A 6,384-nucleotide genomic window follows, 5' to 3' on the forward strand; every position below is an offset into this window, starting at 1 on the left:
GTATCTCCCGATGAACAGAAATTCTTAATTTTAATTTAATTAAATTTATCAATTTTCCTTTTATGTTTTTGAGATTTTTGTCCCTTTTTAAGATACTTGCATCTGTTCCAAAGTGATAAAGGTATTTTTTTTAAAGTTTTATTATTTTTTTCAACTTGATGTGGAAATTGATTTTCGTGTATGATGTGAGGTAGAGTCAATGTTCATTTTTTTCTATATGGATATCAGGTTCACCCTGAAACATTTATTCAAAAGATTATCCTTGGGTGTGGTTCCATAGTGTAATGGTTAGCATATCTGCTTTACACGCATAAGGTCTTGGGTTTGCACCCCAGTGGAGCCACAGTCCATGGTCTACAGCCATGCTACCCTGAACAAGCCCGATGACTGATCTCAGAAGCTAAGCAGGGTCAGGCCTGGTTAGTATTTGGATGGGAGACCACCTAGGAAGACCAGGTTCTGTAGGCATTAATAATAATAATAATAATAATAATAATAATAATAATAAAGACTTCCTTTACCCATTATATAGCAGTGTCACCTTTGTCATAAATCAGATGACTACATACAGGTAGGTCTGTTTCTACACTCTATATGTCATTACATTGGTCTTTCCTTTTTATCCTTATACCAGTTAACACATTCAATTTATTACTTTCAGAATGCATGAAAGTTTAAACCTAAGAAAACTTAAAATGCATTTTCTCTTAAACAATACAAATAAAACAAACATATGACTTTTCTCCCTGAAACTGTGAAGTCTACCTTCATTGAGTTAGTGAAATCTGTGTTCAGGTATATTTACCTAAAGGTTAGCATAGAAGCACTATCCTTAAAAGTAGCTATAGTCTCAAAAGCTGATCTTGCTTCTCTTGGTCAGAGTGATATTGATATGTTAAGTCAGTTTTACCTTTTTTTTTTTTTTAATGAAGAGCTGTACACAAATATTCTCTGCAGCTATAGCAGCCAAGAAATTGGAAACAGTTTCAGTACGTCCAAAAACAGATTTATCTTCAGTATTTATATATCCATTTTGACAGGAACCTAGCAATTCGTCTACACATACCTGTGAAGCAGAGCCCTTCTAAAATTTCGAAGTTGAAGTAATTTTATCAGTCCCTGTTCTCCCATTAAAACATGAAGATTAGAGTCTATGCAGAGTTAGTGTTTAAACCAAACACCTGCAGGGCATTAAAAATATTTGGGTTTCTCACCCACAGATTCTGATTCTATTGTGTCGTGTGGTCTAGGCAAAGGGATTTTTAAAACTTTCTTCTACCCCCAAGAGATTCTAATGTGCAGCCAAGCTTAATAACTACTTTTGGAGTGTCAGCAAACATCTCTTTCTCTTCTGTAGTAGACACGATCAATTAGAACAACTTGTGGGATTATTGTGACAATCAAATAATACCGCACACATAAAATTGACTTATACACTGAGTGACACATGGTAGGTACTCAACAAATATTTTATCCTATAGCCCTACTTCCCTGCTAGTTTCCCTCCTAAAATTGCCAGTGTGTCTGAGGAAGGCCATATTATTTTTAGGTGACAGTTTTATTATTGACTAATACTCAGGCAAGAACCAACTACTAGAAACAAAAATCCTTTAGGAATTAGAGAAAGAGCAATAGTAGAAATGAGAAGAGGCGTGTTCATAAAGACAATAGATAGATATCAAAACTTGGGTTTACCTAATTCAGACTTCAAACTTATTTTCAGATCCTTCAAGGAAGCCAAAACTGTGATACGTAGAGATCCTTTCCTGGTACTCAATTTGTTCCTCAAAGATTCTACCATCAGGAACTCAACATTGGCCATTAATAGAGGCATTTTAAATTGCATCCTTCAGAAGCACCATAAAACTCTTTTTTTCTATATCTTTCTTACCTGCTTGCTAAAGTCACTTTTCATCCATCAAGACCCAAGTCAAATCCCACGTTTTCCAAAAAATCTTCCTAGATCTTCTGAGGTGGAATTATTTTCTTCCTCCACCTCACCATTATAACTCTTCATTTATGAGCACAGTATGGCTTACCACTAGAGATGTTTATATGTGAAGGTCTCTGACAGACCATGATTCTATAAGGCAGGGACCAAAAAAGGTCATCTTTGTATCTTCCACCATGGCTGGTAACAATACCTGACACATAGCAAGTGCTGGACAACTGTGGAGTTTAGGAGTGTGGTGATCTATATGCCACATATGGTTCTTCTATAATGTGACATTTGCATTCCTATAAAATCACTGTGCTGTGCAATATCTTCCAACATGAACCATAGGGCATGTGGGAAACTGTGAGGTTAGGCGCAGCACATCAGTGACAGATAAAAATAATATAGGAACTTGGTAAAAAACAGTAGTACAGTTTTACATATGTTAAGTAGTTAATACTACTAATAATACTACAATACATATGGAAGTTTACTTGAAAGAGACCTGAAGTTTGCTGACAGAAGCGGAGTTTGGAAGGATTGCAGCATGTGAGTCATCATGGAGTGGTAGAAGGAGAGTTTTCTGAAATCCAAGGGAAAGTTGTAAAGGTAGCTGTGGGTGGGAGTGACTCATAATGTGCCCAATGACAAAAGAGATAGGAGATGCTTGAAGTGTGAGAGGCTGAGTTTTATGTATTCCCATGCTACTAGGACCAGCTGGGTATAGTTTTTTGCATTTATTTAGTCAACACAGCATTGTGTTTATCTACAAAGTTGAGATTCAGTCATGCTCAAATCATTCTCTAATATAGCAATTATGAAGTACAAATTTACACTTTCAAAATAAGTGTTACAGCAGAACTGACTTACCATATTACATATACAGTGTGAAATATTATTGATTCATATTTAAAAATAGGCAGAAATTCTACATAAATATACATTTATTAATGCTTCCAAAGAGAGCTGAAGTAAAATGATGGCATGAGGTTATGAACCAAAAATATAGAGTATGATCTTCTTTTTGGATGTAATACAGGCAAATCACAAGCTTACTCTGCTCTTCCCTTACATTCTCTATAATGAGGATAAGAACAGGTGCAATGTGAAGTCTGGATAATATTCTATATGAATATTCCAGATGAAAATCATTCTGATAAACTCTGAGGAATGAGTTTTTATAAACTTCATAATAAAGTTATGTTCTTTGCATATCAAAGACTGAGCTTTGTCAACAGATATGTTCTATATTCTCTAGAAAGACTTTAGTAGTTGAGTGAAAGTCAATATTTTTGTATAAAGTATACGGGTCCAATGGTGCATTGTTTAAAGACAAATAGGTGGTCGTTCAGGGGTCAATGATTCTTGTGTTGTCCATGCTGGCTGTCTAAGCGACCTGGAGCAGTTTGTTTCTCTAGTAGCAAAAAACTTACAGATTTGACTATAGTTTAATATTAAATTTGCCTTTTAAGACGAGCGTCGAGAATGCAACTTCATTTTCTTTTACCGTACTGAGGAAATGAACTGATGCTCCTCAAAAATGACTTGAGGCAAAAGACATTAATGGTTCTTCTATTCTCAGATTAGAAGAAAGTAGAGGACCACATGAATGCCACATGAGATCAGCTAGTCATTTCCTGAGATGCTGGTTTGGATTCATAAGTAATAAAATAGGAAATAACTGTATTTTTTTTTATTTACTGGCTAGGATAAGGATATTTACATAATAAAACATTTTATACCTTTTATAAGTTATTAGTTTTTATATATTAAACTGTTATCTAGAGTCAGTATGTTCATATTCTAATTTTCATATGACTCCTTATTGATTTTATAGAGAGCTACAGTAATAATAGCAATAATTACAGACTAAGTGTTGTACTTAATGTGCTCAATAGCCCCATTCCTATTTTACAGATGAGGAAATTGAGCATAAAGTAGTTAAGGAACTTGTTCAAAGTCCAAAAGTTAGAAGTGTTGGAACTGGTATTTGAAACCAGGCAGTCTGGCTCCAGAGTTTATGCATTTAACCACATTATATTGCTTCTATATACATTATAATATAATATATCTTACTAATCTTTTTGAAAAAAAGAAATTTTAAAATTTCTCTGTTGCCAGTTCAGGATCTCAATCATGGTTCCAAATCATCTCAAATTGCTTTTGCATCAAAACCTACCTACCATCATCCCTTCTTGCACGCGCTCTAATTTTACAGTTCTTGTTTTCTCTGCACTTTAGTTGATTTTTGTGATTAAAGAAAACTGTTCATCTGCAACAAAAGCAAAGATATTTCTGCCCACAGCAAAAAAAAAGAAAAAAAAATGACAGCTGAAACAGCATTTAAAGTACATCTTGAACAAATGTTCAAAAGCATGGCCTTAGGGCAATTTCCTGTTTTACTGGAAAATCTACTTTGCTAGTGTCTGATAAAATTCTATGAACAGTAGAAGCTTAATTCTCCAAGGCATGTTCTATGAAGCACTTGACAGCTTATCTGATGAAATCCACTCTACTAAGTTCAGAAAGACCATGTGCCCCTCACGAAGGAAGCCCAGCCTGAATGGCTCTTGTAGCCTTGGGGCTGATGTTGTTAGTTCCTAAATGAACTGATTAGTGTTTCCTTGCCTTATTTCCCAGCAACTGTACATATGTTTGACACACCAAAGGTTTTCCATCTTGTACAATCAATTTACTGTTGAAAATGACTTGCTTGTGTGTGGAAATCATATTAGAGCTATTTAATATTTTGACCCACTCAGGTGATTCAATAAATTTAGACAAAATTAAATCACTGCTTATATGAGATTTGATAAAGTGTCAGTTCACAATTAAGTGCTCCACTTTTGTGAACTATGGCAGGAATAAGTAATCATTCATAAATAGAGCACTAAGTAGATGGCCCCCATGCCTCAGATCTGCCACAAGGTGGTAGAAAAGAGTATAAAACAGAAACTTGCTCTAAAATACTCCCATGACACAAGTTAATAATACATTAACATTAATAACTCTTGAAATTCAAATACAATTCCATAAGACTTTCTACCTACATATACCAGGGCTACAAACTTATATTGAGCTTCATTAACTGTCAAAGTTTATGATGATGCACATAACAAGGATCAGAGTCTTTGCACTCCAGGTAATGGCCAGAAGTTATGTGTGTGCTTGTGTTCATGTGTGTGTGCGTGTGTGTGTGTGTGTGTGTGTGTATCCCACCTTCCTTGCATCAAATGCTAATCAGTACTGATCAGCTTCATTAGAGAGAACAGTGTTTATGAACTGATGTAAACCTGATCCTCCCAAAATGGTCTCAACTGTATCCTTTAGGTTAAGCCATCCCTGCACTGAACTGGACAACCAAACAGCATTGCTTCTGGAGTTCTCACAGAATCATATCTTCCTCAGTTAGACTTTAGTGTGCTATCATATTATAAGGGGAAAAAAAAGAAAATTTTGCCTATATTAACCCTACAGATGTTGTTGAAAATATTATTTCTCACATCACACAGTGTCCTCATTGTGAGAAAAGCCAGATATCTCTCTGGGGGTCTCAGAATTGTTCTACTTTTGAATTGCTATTTAGTTTTTACTTTATGAACACTGTGAAGAGTGTAATTGCTCTTTCTCCTCTAGACAATGTAAAACCAAAATTGCACATCACCCTTAGGACATGCACAGAGTTTCTGATTAGCATTTTCGGTACTGATCTCATTCCTGCTTCATCCTACATTTAAATCTAACCTATTCTTAGGATACTTTTTCACTTATTTGACCATGAATAGTATCTAGCTTTAGGGTATGTGTTTCTGAGACACCTCAACTATCATTAGAACATGTCAGGGTATAAATAAATGGATGAGATAAGCACATGAGTCATTCACAGTCCTAGGTAATTCATGTGATAGTATGACAAGGATGAAGATGGGAATGAAGATAGAGTTATTGATAATAAGGAAAATCTGGCAAATTCATTAACATAGAAAATTGTATTTGCTGGCTATGTATAACCAAGGAAATGGCTTAACTTCCCTGAGTCTCTCTCTCTCTCTCTTTATTTATTTATTTGTTTGTTTATTTGTTTATTTATTTAATGAGAAAGATAATATTCCATACAGTTATTATGAATATTTGATAAGACAATTCACTTATTTATTCAACCAGTAGAGTAGCTACTATATTATATATACATATATGTATACATATATATATACACACACACACATGTATATATACACACCCACATAAACACACATATATTACAAATTGTTCTGCCTGCTGAGACAGAGAAGAAAACAAGATAGGTGAGGTTCTTTCTCTTTAAAGTATATATTCTCAGGACTGGAGGCAGAAAATAAACACATAAGCTAATAAACAAAATAATTTCAGGTGTAGTAAACACTATCAATGCTGTGATAGAAAAGTTGGTCATACAGGTTTTCTTGAGA

The 6,384-nt window shown here is 34.6% G+C and overlaps 1 pseudogene; it reads left to right on the forward strand.

Annotated features, from left to right (window-relative positions):
* Positions 1–352: 352 nt before the first annotated feature.
* Positions 353–468, forward strand: LOC118609844 (annotated as a pseudogene).
* The last annotated feature ends 5,916 nt before the right edge of the window (positions 469–6,384 follow it).

Source organism: Rousettus aegyptiacus, unplaced genomic scaffold (genome assembly GCF_014176215.1).
Source record: "Rousettus aegyptiacus isolate mRouAeg1 unplaced genomic scaffold, mRouAeg1.p scaffold_m13_p_11, whole genome shotgun sequence".
In the NCBI taxonomy this organism is placed as follows: domain Eukaryota; kingdom Metazoa; phylum Chordata; class Mammalia; order Chiroptera; family Pteropodidae; genus Rousettus; species Rousettus aegyptiacus.